General features: G+C 43.0%; 1 pseudogene; it reads right to left on the bottom strand.

The window, feature by feature from the left end:
* The window catches only part of LOC132897214 (secretagogin-like), a 100,316-nt pseudogene extending 87,080 nt beyond the window's left edge, over nt 1-13,236 (bottom strand).
* Nucleotides 13,237-18,380: the final 5,144 nt, after the last annotated feature.

The following is an 18,380-nucleotide window of genomic DNA, read 5'->3' as shown; positions in this document are numbered from 1 at the left end:
ATCCCAGCTGACTACGGGTGAAAGGCGGGGTACACCCTGGACAAGTCGCCAGGTCATCACAGGGCTGACACATAGACACAGACAACCATTCACACTCACATTCACACCTACGGTCAATTTAGAGCCACCAGTTAACCTAACCTGCATGTCTTTGGACTGTGGGGGAAACCGGAGCACCCGGAGGAAACCCACGCGGACACGGGGAGAACATGCAAACTCCGCACAGAAAGGCCCTCGCCGGCCACGGGGCTCGAACCCGGACCTTCTTGCTGTGAGGCGACAGCGCTAACCACCATGCCGCCCTGAAATCTTTTTTATTTTATTTTTTTTAATTTACATGTTTGGCTTCAAGCTAACATCATTCTCAGATTAGATTAGCACAGTGAGCTAACTGAACTAGCGATGTAAACTCGTCGGAAAGCACTGACCATCTCTGCTTCTTCATAGTGTTTCTATATGCCTCGGGGTACCTGGGCCGGTGACAAACCTGCTGTATGACTGTGATACAGAAGAGAAGAGACAAACACGTTCAGCTGGTGTTAACTTCGCGGCAGGAAAATTTATTCTTTCTGTAAACATACTTCAAATATCAACATATCTGTTGTACTAAATGGCCTTGGCTTCAGTCCTGTTTTGCATAACATAGCCACTTAACTACATTATGCTAAAATAGCAACAATTCCTTCACATGTTCATTTACATTAACAAAACAATAACTCAATTAGGTTACTTGGACCCATTCAGCACATTCACATTACTTCAGTATTCCCAGGAAACACATTCTCTTAAACATATACAACCAAATAACAAACTAAATACTCTTGTAATCTGATTTAGTACATCTTCACAGTATGTGGGAAATGATTAAACTGCCCTCACAGTTTAATCCAAAAAAATTGATTTTACTCGAAGTTCAATATAACCACTTTTGTTCTGGTTACATCCTCTTTACATAAACCTGTAAATTCTGTAAAGCTGCTTTGCGACAATGTTTATTGTTAAAAGCGCTGTACAAATAAACTTGATTTGATTTGATAAACCAAATATTTCACTTTGTCCCTAAACAACACATTTGCAATAACTCTTAACACAAAATTACTACATCTGCTCCATTAAAGTGAACATCACGGGTAAATTCAGGAGCAAGATCAATGTAATTCTCCTATTTTATATAAAACTTCGGTCAAATATCTGTAACACTGTCGGCACGGTGGTGTAGTGGTTAGTGCTGTCGCCTCACAGCAAGAAGGTCCGGGTTCGAGCCATGTGGAGTTTGCATGTTCTCCCCGTGTCCCGCGTGGGTTTCCTCCGGGTGCTCCGGTTTCCCCCACAGTCCAAAGACATGCAGGTTAGGTTAACTGGTGACTCTAAATTGAGCGTAGGTGTGAATGTGAGTGTGAATGGTTGTCTGTGTCTATGTGTCAGCCCTGTGATGACCTGGCGACTTGTCCAGGGTGAACCCCGCCTTTCGCCCGTAGTCAGCTGGGATAGGCTCCAGCTTGCCTGCGACCCTGTAGAACAGGATAAAGCGGCTAGAGATGATGAGATGAGATGGTCCGCCTCTGAAAAAACTTGGCATTTGGATTTCCTGGGAAACACTGATTTTTGTGACGTCACGTGCGGGACGCCTCCTTCTGAATCCTACGTCAGCGCTGGTTTGTTTATGAGAGAACGACCTGGTGGTTTTCTGCAAATTTCTTCAACGTTATCGTGTAATTATTAAAATGGTTAACAGATGTATTGTAGGAGGGTGTAGCAACACCAATCATGATGGGATTAGTACTCATCGTTTCCCAAAAGACCGGACAATGAGAGAGAAATGGGAGCGCTTGGTCTATACAGGCTGTGCACTGAAACCGTGCAAAGCTCGCGCAGCCTGCTGGCGCTTCCGCAGGTGACGTCACGAATCTGGCTCCAGACTCCCTTGGGATTTTTCCAAACGTGTTTTGTTATTTTATTTTTTTCTGCTGTAGACAGATGGCCTTGTGCAAAATTACCCTTCTGGATGAGTGTGTAAAGGGACATTCTTTCATATAAAAAAACCAAAAAAACCCCCCAAATTGGTCCAGAATATGCACTTTAATGTAGCTGAATCTGTCTATTGTTGTGCAGCCACCATTTTAGTGCTAAACCACTTTCCCACAGCATTTTCAAGTTTTAGTAATAAACTACAATTATGTCCATTTGACAACAAATAGTAACCAGGAAATACCTTCATGCATAACAAATGTATCAAAAATTACATACCCAATGAATTAAATGCATTTAATGAATTCCATGTAGTTTTGAGTTAACTTTCCCCACACACACTCACCCATACTCTACAAATCCACTAGCATTAGCAAGTTAGCATATAGCCCCTTTATTATGATTCACAGAAGATTTTCTAACAAAACGTTTCATTGAGGGTGGCACGGTGGTGTAGTGGTTAGCACTGTCGCCTCACAGCAAGAAGGTCCGGGTTCGAGCCCTGTGGCCGGCGAGGGCCTTTCTGTGTGGAGTTTGCATGTTCTCCCCGTGTCTGCGTGGGTTTCCTTCGGGTGCTCCGTTTTCCCCTACAGTCCAAAGACATGCAGGTTAGGTTAACAAGGTTAACTTGGCTTATTCAATCAACTGACACACCCACCCTTTAATCAAGGGTGGGTGTGGCTGCAAGTATTTGACTGTGTGAAGACAGTTCAGTTGATTGAATGAGCCAAGTCAGGTGTGCTGCTGCATGGCTGGAATGAAAATCTGCAGCCACACGGCCCTTTATGGATCAGTTTGGACACCCCTGCTCTAAATTGAGCGTAGGTGTGAATGTGAGTGTGAATGGTTGTCTGTGTCTATGTGTCAGCCCTGCAATGATCTGGTAACTTGTCCAGGGTGTACCCCGCCTCTCACCTATAGAGAGCGTGCACGTGACGTCACGAGGTCACATGATATTTGTTTATTTGTCATCTTGGACGGCATGGCCGCGCATAGAACTTAGACGAACCCGTTCTAATTATCAAGTGTGTGGGAGTAGATCTTTCGAGAATGGTTATATCTTGTTCAGCATTTGGTTGTACCAATAGACAGGGCCAAAAGGAGGGCCTGTCATTTTATAGATTCCCCGCAGATGAGGACAGACGCGCAAAATGGGTGTCCGCTGTGCGAAGAGAAAACTGGAACCCCAGTTCTACCAGCCGAATTTGTAGTGAACACTTCATATCAGGTAGGTGTAATCTTCTAATTCAATACTCCTAGTACATCTGTTAAGTTGATTTTCAGATTGAATGATAACTGCATACTTAGAAACTAGACAGAACAGTGTTTGTGGCTGTTAGTCCGCTTGATCTCTAACGTTTAAAATGGCTATGCCTAGCCCTACTACCCTGGCCTAGTCTATAAAATGTCCTGCATAGTCTCTTTATGATAAACGTCTTAATGCCACTTACCCGTGAGGTTATCAAGTAGACTTCCTTCTTCGGAACCTTCCAGAGGTATAGTTGAGATATCCATCCTGCAACAAAATATTTATAAGCTTCCAGGCTCTTGTAAGCTTTGAAGGCTTCGCCAGTGTAACACGATTCACGATTAACAAGAAAATTGTAAATGTCGTGGTAGGCCAGATCGGGCAAATCACCGGCACCGCAGCTCCGAATTTCCCTGAACAAGGATTGCGGCAAGTTGTACGGATCTGCAATCCCCAACCTGGAACACTTTTCCACGTAACGCTGCCTCACGTCACCTTCAATACGCTGAACAAACTTAGACAAGTTATCGCGCAATGTAGATGGGGTATTTTCCGAATTTTCTTGGGGATTACTCCCTGGATCCATTACGCTCGTGCAAGGTAAACAATCCTGAAGCCGTCCAATATGGCGGAGTAAACACGGACGGGTCACGTGATTGCACATCCTCTATAGTCAGCTAGGAGAGGCTCCAGCTTGCCTGCGACCCTGTAGGACAGGATAAGCAGCTACAGATAATGGATAGATGGATGGACATTTCATTGACCAACATGTACAAACGACCTTATAAGGTGCATGTTCCACTTTTAAAATCTAGCATGCGCACTATTTTTAAGGGATATTTCACAACCTGTGATACAGAAGAGAAGAGACAAACACGTTCAGCTGGTGTTAACTTCACGGCAGGAAAATTGATTCTTCCTCCGTGTGTGTTTGTGTGATATTCTACACCACGCCGCATAATGCGCCATCTAGCGACTGGTTTTAGTATCGCAAGTGTAACAAGTATAGCACAATGAAATTGGTCTTTAGTCACTGCTTAGGATACAATTTTTTAAAAAAATGTATATGTGTCTGTTTTTTAAACACACAACTTATTTTAGTCATGAACTGTACCCTAGTCCCATAATGAACTGTAATGTCTCTTAATACCATTCTTTATTCCTGTATGCAATTTTAACCCTTTACATATACACGTTTAATCAGATGTCGTAGAGGACAGGATCAGATGAAAACATGGTTATAGGAATTTCTTCTATTTGTACAGGAAGTAATTTGAGGTAGGAGCTCAAGTTAAAGTGAGCAGGGAATTGAAGGAGAGAGAGAGAGAGAGAGAGAGAGAGAGAGATGGAACCCAATGTGTTCTGTTGCATGCTGAGATGCTTTTCTGCTCAGCACAATTGTAAAGAGTGATTATATGAGTTACTCTATCCTTCCTGGCAAAAAAAAAGCTTGAACCACCTCAAATCTGTCCATTTTATGATCTCTGACCCTCTCTTATCAACAAAGCATTTGCTTTTTTCCACTCACAGAACTGTCACTCACTCACTTGTTAATGTTTTTTGTTTTTCGCACCATTCTGTGTAAACTTTCGAGACTGTTGTCTGTGAAAACCCCAGGAGGAGATCAGCAGTTTCTGAAATACTCAAACCTCATACTCATCCGACTCAAACCAACACCCACGCCATGGTGAAAGAAAGAAAATCACACTTCACTGTGAGATCACAATTTTTCCTGTTCTGATGTTTGAACATCGTGAACATTAACCGAAGCTGTTGATTTGTATTTGCGCGATTTGATGCCTCGTGATTGGCTGATTAGAGAACGCCATCAAACAGCAGGTGGATGTAGGGGTGTTCCTAATAAAGTGGCCTGGTGAGTGTGTATATATTCAAAAGAATGAAGAACTCATTCTTCATTAGAGAGCTGAGGATACGCTGCACTTTCACTCACAAGCTCTCGTCATGTTTAATATTAACCCGACAGCCTCGATGTTTAAAAAAATCTCACAGAAAAAAGGTTAAAAGCTTCAGCATGTTGTACGACAGACTGCGGGGACAAATGAGCCAGTTTAAAAACATCTGATCCGTCGTGTCAGCTCCTGCTGCGGGTTTTATACGGCTGAGCTGATTACTGCACTCCTTATCTAATCCAAAAGGTCATCAGTTCACACGTGTCACTTGCATGAATTCATTTGCGTGACATTTCCCGTAGACACTAATACTCATTCCCCCATGGTAATAACCTTCCTCTCGCTCCTCCTGTATGTGATACACGACCATTTACATTTAAACCAAACCCATACACACAGGTAATATCTTTAGTAATCAGTGTAAATGTTGGAAAATAAAATCAGCAAAAATAAGCCCTTTAAAAGCTGATGCAGGTTTGCGTTTCCTGTTTGTTTAGCAGGTTATTATAAACATTAAAGCAAAAAAAAAAGGAAGACAGTTTCTCTTTACTTATTGTAATCACATGCATCTGGTTTTCTTTTTTTGAACATTTTTAAAAACAGGATTGATTATACAAATAATTCAAATATACGCAGTAAACGTTGATCAGACGTACCAGCAGCCGTACGATCTAAGATGGCCGACAGAATTCATTTATACAATATGTTCGAGCTTAGCGACACAGCTAGGTAACCTTCATTTGTCTCACAAAATTCTCGCTTCTGATTGACCAGAAATAAACAATGTCTGTTTAACAGTTATTCCATGAAATCGAGTCGTACATGAGCTGATAGCTGATGAGGCGTGTAGCACCGAGATTGAGTGGAATAACTGTTTTATTCTCTCCACATTCACTGGATGTTGAGAAACAGAGCATTTTTAATTTTATTTTTCGCAAACTTGAAAAATAAAAACTTGACACAAAACGTCCAACAAAATTATTTCTGCTTAGAATGTAAACAAACCAACATGACAAAATGACAGGAGCAATTTGTGAAAAATGCGATAATAATAATCTCATCTCATCTCATTATCTCTAGCCGCTTTATCCTTCTACAGGGTCGCAGGCAAGCTGGAGCCTATCCCAGCTGACTACGGGCGAAAGGCGGGATAATAATAATAATAATAATTATTATTATTATTGAAAAATTTAATAAAAAAAGAGACATTCTTGCCATCAAATACTTTTATTCCATTCAATTTTTTGCTTTTTTTGGTATATTTTGGGGTTTTGTTTTCGAGTAGAGTTTTTATTTCGTCCTCGGTTGGTTCAGCAACACGCCCTGCCATTTTGTTTTTCTCTACTCACGGTATTTGAGCTGATATCCTAGTAGTAGAGTAGCCAATCAGAAGGCGCAATTGCTCATATCCAGTGCATGGATAAAAAGTACAGTCATTATTAATTTAATAATGAATAAAGATTCTGTGACATTCCATGTCCCAACAGCTAGCCACTGTGTTCGGGGATCAGGTCATCGAGGCACCTGCCTTCAACTGCCGCCCAATCCACACTGCACCAGCCCCCTACGGCTACCTCTGTGGGTGGTGAACCCACAGGAGGTCGGGCCCACATCACCGCTTAGGGCTGAGCCCGGCCGGGCCCCGTGGGCAAAGGCCCGGCCACCAAGCACTCGCATACGAGCCCCAACCCCGGGCCTGGCTCCAGGGTGGGGCCCCGGCTGCGCCATACCAGGCGACGTCATGATCCTTGATAGATTGTTATCTACAAGGGGTTTTGGTGAACTGCTCTTAGTCTGGCCTGTCACCTAGGACCTGTCTGCCTTGGGAGACCCTAATAGGGGCATAATGCCCCCGACACCATAGCTCCTAGGATCATTCAAGCACACAAACCCCTCCACCACAATAAGGTGGCAGTTCTAGGAGGGGCGTGATTGGGAGGAACGGCCTCCCCGATCTGAACCCGAGTGGTGTTTTGTTATTGGACTTCTGTGCTAGTCATGGTTTGTCCATAACGAACACCATGTTCGAGCATAGGGGTGTCCATAAGTGCATGTGGCACCAGGACACCTTAGGTCGGAGGTTGATGATTGACTTTGTTGTTGTTTCATCGGCTCTCCGGCCCTATGTCTTGGACACTCAGGTGAAGAGAGGGGCTGAGCTGTCAACTGATCACCACCTGGTGGTGAGTTGGATCTGCTGGCGGAGGAGGAAGCTGGACAGACCTGGCAGGCCCAAACGTATGGTGAGGGTCTGCTGGGAACGTCTGGCCAAGCACTCTGTCGGGGAGGTCTTTAACTCCCACCTAGGGAGAGCTTCTCCCAGCTTCCAAGGGAAGCGGGGGACATTGAGTCTGAGTGGACCATGTTCTCTGCCTCCATTGTCGACGTGGCTGTTCAGAGCTGTGGCCGCAAGGTCTCCGGTGCCTGTCGTGGTGGCAATCCCCGAACCCGGTGGTGGACACCAGAAGTAAGGGATGCCATCAAGCTGAAGAAGCAGTCCTATCAGGCCATGTTGGCCTCCGGGACTCCTGAGACAGCTGATGGGTATCGGCAGGCCAGGCATCCCGCAGCTCGGGCAGTTGCGGAGGCAAAAACTCAGAACTGGGAGGAGTTCGGTGAGGCCACGGAGGAGGACTATCGGTCGGCCTCGAAGAAATTCTGGCAAACCATCTGGCGCCTCAGGAGGGGGAAGCAGTACTCTGCCAGCACTGTTTACAGTGCAGGTGGGGAGCTGTTGACCTCGACTGGCGATATTGTCAGGTGGTGGAAGGAATACTTCGAGGATCTCCTCAATCCCACTGTCACATCTTCCATTGAGGAAGCAGAGGCTGATGACTCAGAGGTGGACTCGTCCATTACCCAAGCCAAAGTCACTGAGGTGGTTAGCAAGCTCCTCGGTGGCAAGGCACCGGGGGTGGATGAGATCCGCCCCGAGTATTTCAAGTCTCTGGATGTTGTGGGGCTGTCTTGGCTGACACACCTCTGCAACATTGCGTGGCAGTTGGGGACAGTGCCTCTGGAGTGGCAGACTGGGGTGGTGGTCCCTCTTTTTAAGAAAGGGGACCGGAGAGTGTGCTCCAATTATAGGGGAATCACACTTCTCAGCCTCCCAGGGAAGGTTTACTCCAGGGTACTGGAGAGGAAAATTCAGCCAATAGTCGAACCTCGGATCCAGGAGGAACAATGCGGTTTTCGTCCTGGTTGCAGAACACTGGACCAGCTCTATACCCTTCATAGGGTGCTCGAGGGTTCATGGGAGTTTGCCCAACCAGTCCACATGTGCTTTATGGATTTGGAGAAGGCATTCGACCGTGTCCCTCATGGTATTCTGTGGGGGGTGCTTTGGGAGTATGGGGTTCGGGGCTCTTTGCTAAAGGCTGTCCGGTCCCTGTACGAACAGAGCAGGAGTCTGGTTCGCATTGCCGGTAGTAAGTCAGACCTGTTCCCAGTGCATGTTGGACTCCGGCAGGGCTGCCCTTTGTCACCAGTTTTGTTCATAATCTTTATGGACAGAATTTCTAGGCGCAGCCAGGGGCCGGAAGGAATCCTGTTTGGGAACCACAGGATTTAATCTCTGCTTTTCGCAGATGATGATGTCCTGTTGGCTTCTTCAAACCAGGACCTTCAGCATGCACTGGGGCAGTTTGCAGTCGAGTGTGAAGCGGCTGGGATGAGAATCAGCACCTCCAAGTCAGAGGCCATGGTTCTTGACCGGAAAAGGGTGGCTTGCCCTCTCCAGGTTGGTGGAGAAATCCTGCCTCAAGTAGAGGAGTTTAAGTATCTTGGGATCTTGTTCACGAGTGAGGGAAGGATAGAGCGTGAGATCGACAGGCGGATCGGTGTGGCCGCCGCAGTGATGCGGTCGCTTTACCGGTCCGTCGTGGTGAAGAAGGAGCTGAGCCAAAAGGCGAAGCTCTCGATTTACCGGTCAATCTACATTCCGACTCTCACCTATGGTCATGAGCTTTGGGTTAATGACCGAAAGAACAAGATCGCGGATACAAACAGCCGAAATGAGTTTCCTTCGCAGGGTGGCTGGGCGCTCCTTTAGAGATAGGGTGAGAAGCACAGTCACTCGGGAGGAGCTCGGAGTAGAGGCGCTGCTCCTCCACATCGAGAGGAATCAGCTGAGGTGGCTCGGGCATCTCTTTCGGATGCCTCCTGGATGCCTCCCTGGGGAGGTGTTCCAGGCATGTCCCCCCCGGGAGGAGGCCCCGGGGAAGACCCAGGACGTGTTGGAGGGACTATGCCTCTCGGCTGGCCTGGGAACGCCTCGGTGTTCTTCCTGAGGAGCTGGCCGAGGTGTCTGGGGAAAGGGAAGTTTGGGCTTCCATGCTCAGACTGCTGCCTCTGCAACCCGGCCCCAGATAAGCGGAAGAAGACGAGACGAAACGAGACGAGACGAGATTCTTGGCAAGTTTCTGTTCTTTAACAGGAATAAAACACTACAGGATGTACTGATATAGGGAAACAATCAACTTTCTGCCCCCTGATTGATTATTTTCCTGTAACAGCATGACACACACACACACACACACACACACACACACACACACACACACACACACACACACAGCGTTTTATTCCAAATTGAATATTAATTAAACAGCACAAAGAGAAGACAAATGAAGAGATAACTTCATGAAAGAATTTCTCTAACAGATAAGATGATGAAATTATTATTATTATTTTTAAAATTCAGACACTTCGGCTCTGTCAACTCTTTTTCTCGGCCTCTGTTCGGTTCGGTGTAAATTAATTGCTCATCATACGGGACGCGACACACTATTAGTCTCAATCCTGATAATAGTGTGTGTGGCTGCATCTGCCAAATGATTCGTGTTTACACGCGCCATCCCTGGAGGGGCGTTTGTCACAACGCGACTTCTTACATTTCAATAACGTACCCACTCCTGGGATACACACACACACACACACACACACAGTCTGAGCAGCCTGAATTCCCAGACACGCAGCATCGCTGCAGACGGCTTCACTGCTGGACCTCCGGAAACAAGCTGAGCAGGACACACACACACACACACACACACACACACACACGCACACACACACCTACAGGCCATCTCACAGTTACTTCAAGTGTGAAGCAGCGTGTTATTCAGTGTCAGGGGCGGAGTTAGTGCTTTTAAATACCATCATTTGATTTGATACTTCAGTACTTCAAATCTCATTTTACATTAAAGACTTTTAAAATTATTATTTTGAAATACACATATAATACACAAAAATGGGAATGGATTCGGGACTTGGAGGAAAACCAGGAATAAACAAAGATAAAAATATTACATTAAGAAATAAAGGGGGAAAAAGCATCCAGCATGTTTATGAACATTTCAACGATATTTAGTGCAAGTGGGTTTTTTTCCCTATAATTTTGGTCATTGATATTAAACATCATATTACAGGACTCTAATATATTATTTCTCATCTTATCTCATTATCTCTAGCCGCTTTATCCTTCTACAGGGTCGCAGGCAAGCTGGAGCCTATCCCAGCTGACTACGGGCGAAAGGCGGAGTACACCCTGGACAAGTCGCCAGGTCATCACAGGGCTGACACATAGACACAGACAACCATTCACACTCACATTCACACCTATGGTCAATTTAGAGTCACCAGTTAACCTAACCTGCATGTCTTTGGACTGTGGGGGAAACCGGAGCACCCGGAGGAAACCCACGCGGACACGGGGAGAACATGCAAACTCCACACAGAAAGGCCCTCGCCGGCCACGGGGCTCGAACCCGGACCTTCTTGCTGTGAGGCGACAGCGCTAACCACTACACCACCGTGCCGCCCTAATGTATTATTTATATAGTATATATACTCACCAGGCCACTTTATTAGGAGCACCCCTACATCCACCTGCTGTTTGATGGCATTCTCTAATCAGCCAGTCACGATGCATCAAATCACACAGATACAAATCGACAGCTTCAGTTAATGTTCATGATGTTCAAACATCAGAACGGGAAAAATTGTGATCTCACAGTGAAGTGTGACTTTCTTTCTCTCACTGTGGTATGGGTGTTGGTTTGAGTCGGATGAGTATGAGGTTTGAGTATTTCAGAAGCTGCTGATCTCCTCCTGGGGTTTTCACATACAACAGTCTCGAGAGTTTACACAGAATGGTGCGGAAAACAAAAAACATCATCGAGTGAGTGAGCGACAGTTCTGTGGGTGGCAAAAAAAAGGGTCAGTGGTTAGTTTTGGTGCAACCGATTCGGGGAAATTCTCTGTGATGTGTAAACGGAAATTAGCAGAGACTTCCTTTCTTTCTTTCTTTAAATTGACTGTCGTTTTACATCGTGACGTCTCTGAAGGAAGTTTTGCTCCACTGGACTCATTTTGTGGTGACGCCCCAAATATATTGATAAAAAACTAACCTCATTGTGTTTTATGGATTTAGATGCTTAATCTATGTAAAGTAAAACAACAACAACAACCAAACAAAAAACCAACCAACCATCTCATCTCATTATCTCTAGCCGCTTTATCCTTCTACAGGGTCGCAGGCAAGCTGGATCCTATCCCAGCTGACTACGGGCGAAAGGCGGGGTACACCCTGGACAAGTCGCCAGGTCATCACAGGGCTGACACATAGACACAGACAACCATTCACACTCACATTCACACCTACGGTCAATTTAGAGTCACCAGTTAACCTAACCTGCATGTCTTTGGACTGTGGGGGAAACCGGAGCACCCGGAGGAAACCCACGCGGACACGGGGAGAACATGCAAACTCCGCACAGAAAGGCCCTCGCCAGCCACGGGGCTCGAACCCGGACCTTCTTGCTGTGAGGCGACAGCGCTAACCACTACACCACCGTGCCGCCCCCAACCAACCAACCAAACAAAAAACAAAACAAAAAATACATCTATTTATAAATATAAATGTATGACACCTTAGTTGAAAGTAAAAAAAAAATTTCTCAAATTTATTTTTTTGTGAAGAAAAACAAAAAATTAACAAAAATGTGTCACTTTTTTTTTTAACTTAAAACACCCCCTCCCCCAGGTTTCAGATTTTTTAAAAATAATATAATTTTTAATGAAAATGAAAATAGTTTAAACATCAGAATTCACAAAACAGAAGTTTCTCATGAATACACTCCAAGTAAATGTGCATTTTGTTCCAGAATCGAGAAAGAAAGAAAAAAAATCGCTCATTTGTGTGACATCTTTAATCTAAAAATGGAGAAAAACGAGTTGATAATTAATTATGTGAGACTTTAGTGTGGTTATTTATTTATGAACTTTATTTAAGAACTTTATTCAGTTAATGATATAACTGTTTAGTTTAATTTTATTATATTGATTTATTAAATATTTTTATTAAAATTAATGAATCAATATTATTTATTAATTTAGCGTATATAATTTTTATTTATTTGTTTATTTACTTATGAACTTTATTTAATTAATTGCATATTTTTTCTCTCATTTTATTATTTATATTTATCAAATAAATATTTTAATTAAAATTAATTAATGAATTTTATTTATTAATTTAAGATTTATAATTAATTAATTAAAGAGGAAAAAGGAGGGAAAATACAACAAGACTGAAAAGAGTAAAAATGTCTAGAATATTATAATTGCTTAATTATAAAATATTAGAAAAAATTTGAATACATACAAGATAGTTTACTCTCTCTATCTGACTCTCATCCTTCATCACATCTGACCTTCATCCCGACACCAAATTTAACACTTCGCATACCTTTTTTTCTCCTATTTGGAACATCTGTATTAAAACCCAGACGTACAGAAATAAGCTCCACCCCTGATCTGTAACAAACCAGGCCTGAGAGATGGATAACACACACACACACACACACACACACACACACACACACACACACACACACACACACACACACACACACACTCACACACACGGTGAGATTTGCATGAAGCTCTGTGGAACAGACCTGCCACATCTTCATTCCACACAATCCCTCAAATCCGTCTCGGCCTGGAGGAGGCTGAAGGATGCTTCATTTTACTCAGAGCCACCTTCCCTTCATCTTCCTTCCCACTTCCTCCTGAATCCGAATCCTGCATCTCTTCCCCATTAATCATGCTGTACTAATTAACAGCGTGTGTATGTGTGTGTGTTCTTGATCATCCCTGAGCTCCGGGTGCACAGCTGGGCCGAGCCGAGGGACCATCTGATCTGGAAGAAGTTAAAAAATGTCATAAAATGAGAAATGAACTGAGAATTTAATAATCGAAGTAATAAAAATGTTTCGGTGCCCCTCAGTGTTCTCTTTCAGGCCCGCTTGTGTTCTCCTGTTAAATTAATTTGCAAAAATATTAATGATGATTTAAAAATGCACAAATGGGAACCAGCTCAAGGTTTAAGATAAAATCAATTTTCCTGATCCCAAACTATTTATTGATTAATTTATTATTAACAGAGAACAATAAACAATTTTTCATGTATTTTTTCAGTCAGACTAAGTATCGGAAGTATTGAGGCTCAGGAGTTCTCTTCCTGCCCGTGACACCATCTGTTGGCACAGTGTGTCCACCGGCCTGCCATCGACCACACACACACACACACACACACACACACACACACACACACACACATACAGCATGGACGAATCACACACTTCATTCATCTCCCTGCAGGTGAAGAGATGATAATGATGTGATATTATAAAGTTTTCTGTAATAAGAAAGGAGTTTATTTAACGCTCATGGACGGAGTCTCCAGTCTCAGTGGTGAAGCCGTATCGTCAGGAGGGAGGAGTTTACACTTTTTTGCATGTGGAAAAGGGAGAAAGAAGACAGACCAGTGAGACGACAAGGGTTTTAGCAAGATAACATTAAAAGAAACTATAAAAAGATAAAAAGTAAGACATAATAAAAATTTGTAAATGTTGTAAACACACACGGCTGTGTTAGAAAAGAAAAAACACTTCAGGATCTACGTTTACAAGCTAATAATGAACTGTGGTGCATCGCACTATCAGATGGATGATTATTTTCCCAAAACAGCACAACACAGAGTGTTTTACGAAACTGACCTATTGATCAAGACACTAAAGATTTATTAATGATTTATAAAATGCTTATAAATGTGTTATAATGAAGGTATATACAGTGTTTTTATCCTTTTTTATATACCGTTTGATTGTGAAAAAATCAGTTGTTGTTGTTTGTTGGGCTCAGAGTGTGATTTCCTTTCCCTGAATTTTCAGTATTTGTGTTTTCATTATGTTGGATGCTGATGCAGCTCAGAGGGGAACTGAACTCCGAACACTGACTGTGGAGCTGCTGACACTTTCACCTCACGACCACGACCTCATCATGGCCCGCTTAACCTGGTGTGTGTGTGTGTGTGTGAGAGAGAGAGAGAGAGAGAGAGAGAGAGAGAGAGAGAAAGACAGACAGACAGAGAGAGACAGAAAGAGAGAGAGAGAAAACAAAGAGAGACAGAGAGAGAGGGAGTAAGTGAATGACTGGAGAGAGAGAGACAGAGAGAGGGAGACAGAGAGAGAGTGAGTGAATGACTGGAGAGAGAGAGACAGAGAGAGACAGAGAGAGACACACACAGAGAGAGAGAGACAGAGAGAGACAGAGACAGAGTGAGTGAATGACTGGAGAGAGACAGAGAGAGAGAGACAGAGAGAGAGACAGAGAGAGAGAGAGAGAGAATGACTGGAGAAAGGGAGAGACAGAGAGAGAGACACAGAGAGAGAGTGAGTGAATGACTGGAGAGAGAGACAGAGAGAGTGAAAGAGAGAGAGACAGAGAGAGAAAGACAGACAGACAGAGAGAGAGAGAAAGCGAGAGAGAGAGAGACAGAGACAGAGAGACCAAAAGAGAGACAGAGAGAGAGAGTGAATGACTGGAGAGAGAGAGAGAGAGAGAGAGAGAGAGAGAGAGAGAGAGAGAGAGAGAGAGAGATGACTGGAGAAAGGGAGAGACAAAGAGAGAGACAGACAGAGAGAGACAGAGTGAGTGAATGACTGGAGAGAGAGACAGAGAGAGAGACCAAAAGAGAGACAGAGAGTGAGTGAATGACTGGAGAGAGAGAGAGAGAGAGAGAGAGAGAGAGAGAGAGAGAGAGAGAGAGAGAGATGACTGGAGAAAGGGAGAGACAATGAGAGAGACAGACAGAGAGAGACAGAGAGAGAGAGTGAGTGAATGACTGGAGAGAGAGAGACAAAGAGAGTGAAAGAGAGAGAGAGAAAGAGAGAGAGAGAAAGACAGGCAGACAGAGAGAGAAAGAGAGAGAGAGAGAGAGAGAGAGAGAGAGAGAGAGAGAGAGAGAGAGAGAGAGAGACCAAAACAGAGACAGTGAGTGAGTGAATGACTGGAGACAGAGAGAGAGAGACAGAGAGAGAGAGAGAGAGAGAATGACTGGAGAAAGGGAGAGACACAGAGAGAGAGACAGAGAGAGAGACAGACAGAGAGAGACAGAGAGAGAGACAGAGAGTGAATGAATGACTGGAGAGAGAGAGACAGAGAGAGTGAAAGAGAGAGGGAGAGAGAGAGAATGACTGGAGAAAGGGAGAGAGACAGAGAGAGAGAGAGACAGACAGAGAGAGACAGAGAGAGAGAAAGAGAGAGAGAGAGACAGAGAAAGTGAAAGAGAGAGAATGACTGGAGTCACTGATCCTTTAAGATAAAATGATCCTTAAAAAAAATCAAATATAGAGCACGACTCCAAATATATTATACACATCTATAACATTTTTACATTAGACTGTGTACGATTCAGTAATAAAGAGAAAGGGAAGCCGGAACTCATGCCCTCCTGTCCACTGTTCGACTTTGCCAGGAAACAAAGTGCTGTGACTGTTACAGCGCACTGACACTGGAGACTCCTTCCATAAACACATTCCTCCTGACAGAGCACTTCACCATGTCAGTGATCGTAAACCGCAACCCTGCTTTCACTATGAACTTTCGCACATAATGAACTCAGTTCGTGTCCCCAGCGTTCGTGGCGATGACTCGGAGTCTTCAGGAAAAACATCACTGAGGCATCCATGCGCTCCTCTTCCCTCAGAGACAAACAATCAGTAATCAAGTCCACGGTCGACTTATCGATGCGCGTTAACGCCATTAAACAAAGACTTAACGAGCCTCGATTAGGTGTCGATCACTAACAATTATTGAGAACGGAGATCAAAGGATCGATAAAAGGATGAAATGACTGCTGACATCATCTGCGATTTGTGTCACATGAATGAAGTGAATGGTGAAGATTTAGAAAACAGAGCGAGTCAGTGTTTGGACATCGACAACGATACAATACGGCGGTAACCTCCGTCATTTCCATAACAGACGAAGAAATCAATCGTCGCCTCCGTTCGAGATCCTTTAACTCAGCCAGTGAACTGTGAGAGTGACTCGGGAGGAGAAATTCGTGATCAGGAGAACGTGCGGAAAATTTCACATATAATGCGAGTGTGTGGTGCGACACGCGGCTCCATTTCAGTATCACAAACTTTTCAGTATAATGAACTATTTGGACGTCACCCAAGGACTTCGTTATAGCGGAGTGGAAGTGTAGTTGTTGTTGTTGTTGTTAAACAAAGCCACATTAAAAAAAGTTCCCTCTGTGCTGTTACTATGGAAACAATAATGCATTTGATTCGACCCTTTGGATTGTAACCGCAGTCAGAGCCGAGCCGTTATAGAAAAACAATGCAGACCGTCTGACCAATCAGATCAAAGGATTCTGCCTCCCTGTGGTATAAATATCTAATCTACAATAATTAATAACGATGGAGTTTTTGCTGTTTTGCTTTACGACATAAAGATGTTGAGGGTCAGTGGGACATCATTGTTTAATCTGACCTTTCCTGTAGTGCCATGGAAACCAGAGACAAGGACGGTATTATTATGGGATTATTATGGGATGCCAGGTGAGGGAATGTATTAATTGTGGAAGCTGCGGAACGTAAAAGAGGTCGCTGAAGAAGGGGGGGAGGGGGGTAAACCCACAGAGACGCAGCGGAGCTGAGGGGCCCGAGGATGAGGACGAAGGAAACATTAGCATCTGATTAGGAAAAAACGACAAAATAAATACAGAGATAAATAAAATAAAAGGACAAAATGAAAGAAAATTAAACACGCTGTTCGGGGAAAAAAATCCAACAAATAAAGAAACAAACAAACAGGAATAAAAATGTGTTCCATGAGGAAAATATGAAATTAAAGAAAAATAAAGTTTTAAAAATCATGTAATCAACAAAGTTTGGATGCTTTAAAAAATTAAAAAATCAAATGTAAAGAAAATTTAGCAAACCTTTAGAAAAAAAAGACGCAAAATGAACAGAACAATAAAAATTGTCATTAGGAAAAAAAGAATAACATACATACAGAAATAAATATATAAAAAAACAAAAAAAAGAAAGAAAATTAAACAGGCTGTTAGGAGAAAAATTCAACCAAAAACAAACAAACAAACAAACAAACAAACAAACAAACAAACAAACAAACAAACCACACACACACCCAAACACAAAATAATAAAATGCATTCCATGAAGAAAATATGTAATTAAATAAAAATAATAAAGTTTTAATAACCATGTAATCAACAAAGTTTGGATGCTTTAAAAAATGAAAAATCAAACTTAAATAAAATTTAGCAAACCTTTAGAAAATAAAAAACAAACAAACAAAAAAGAAATATGACAAAATGAAATGAACAGAACAACAAAAATTGCCATTTGGAAAAAAATAATAACAAAATGAAGAAAAGCATGCTGTTAGAAAAGCAAAAACAACAACAACAACAACAACAACAACAACAACAACATTAAAAAAACAAAAAGAAAATGGAAAAAGCATGCAACTAGAAAGCGGCATGATCCTCAAACAAACAAACAAACAAACAAACAAACAAACAAACAAACAAACAAACGAAAGAAAGTTGCATAATAAAAATAATAATAATAATAATTATGCAACTTTCTTTTATTATTATTATTATTATTATTATTATTATTATTATTATTATTATTATTATATAAACCAGAGCAAAAAAACCCCTTTTTTTCTTTTACAAGATCAAACAAACTAAAAGTTGATGAAAGTAAACCCTGTGTGCAGTTCGGGGGAAACGTCCAGCTGTAAGTGTGTTGTTGGGGTGTTGGGGTGGTTTGAGGGCTTGGCCAGGTGTAAGTGTGTTGTTGGGGGGTTGGGGTGGTTTGAGGTCTCAGCCGGGTGTAAGTGTGTTGTTGGGGTGTTGGGGTGGTT

This window comes from Neoarius graeffei, chromosome 13 (genome assembly GCF_027579695.1).
Source record: "Neoarius graeffei isolate fNeoGra1 chromosome 13, fNeoGra1.pri, whole genome shotgun sequence".
In the NCBI taxonomy this organism is placed as follows: Eukaryota; Metazoa; Chordata; class Actinopteri; order Siluriformes; family Ariidae; genus Neoarius; species Neoarius graeffei.
Note: the sequence above shows the minus strand (reverse complement) of the source record. Positions and strands in the feature narration are given on the sequence as shown.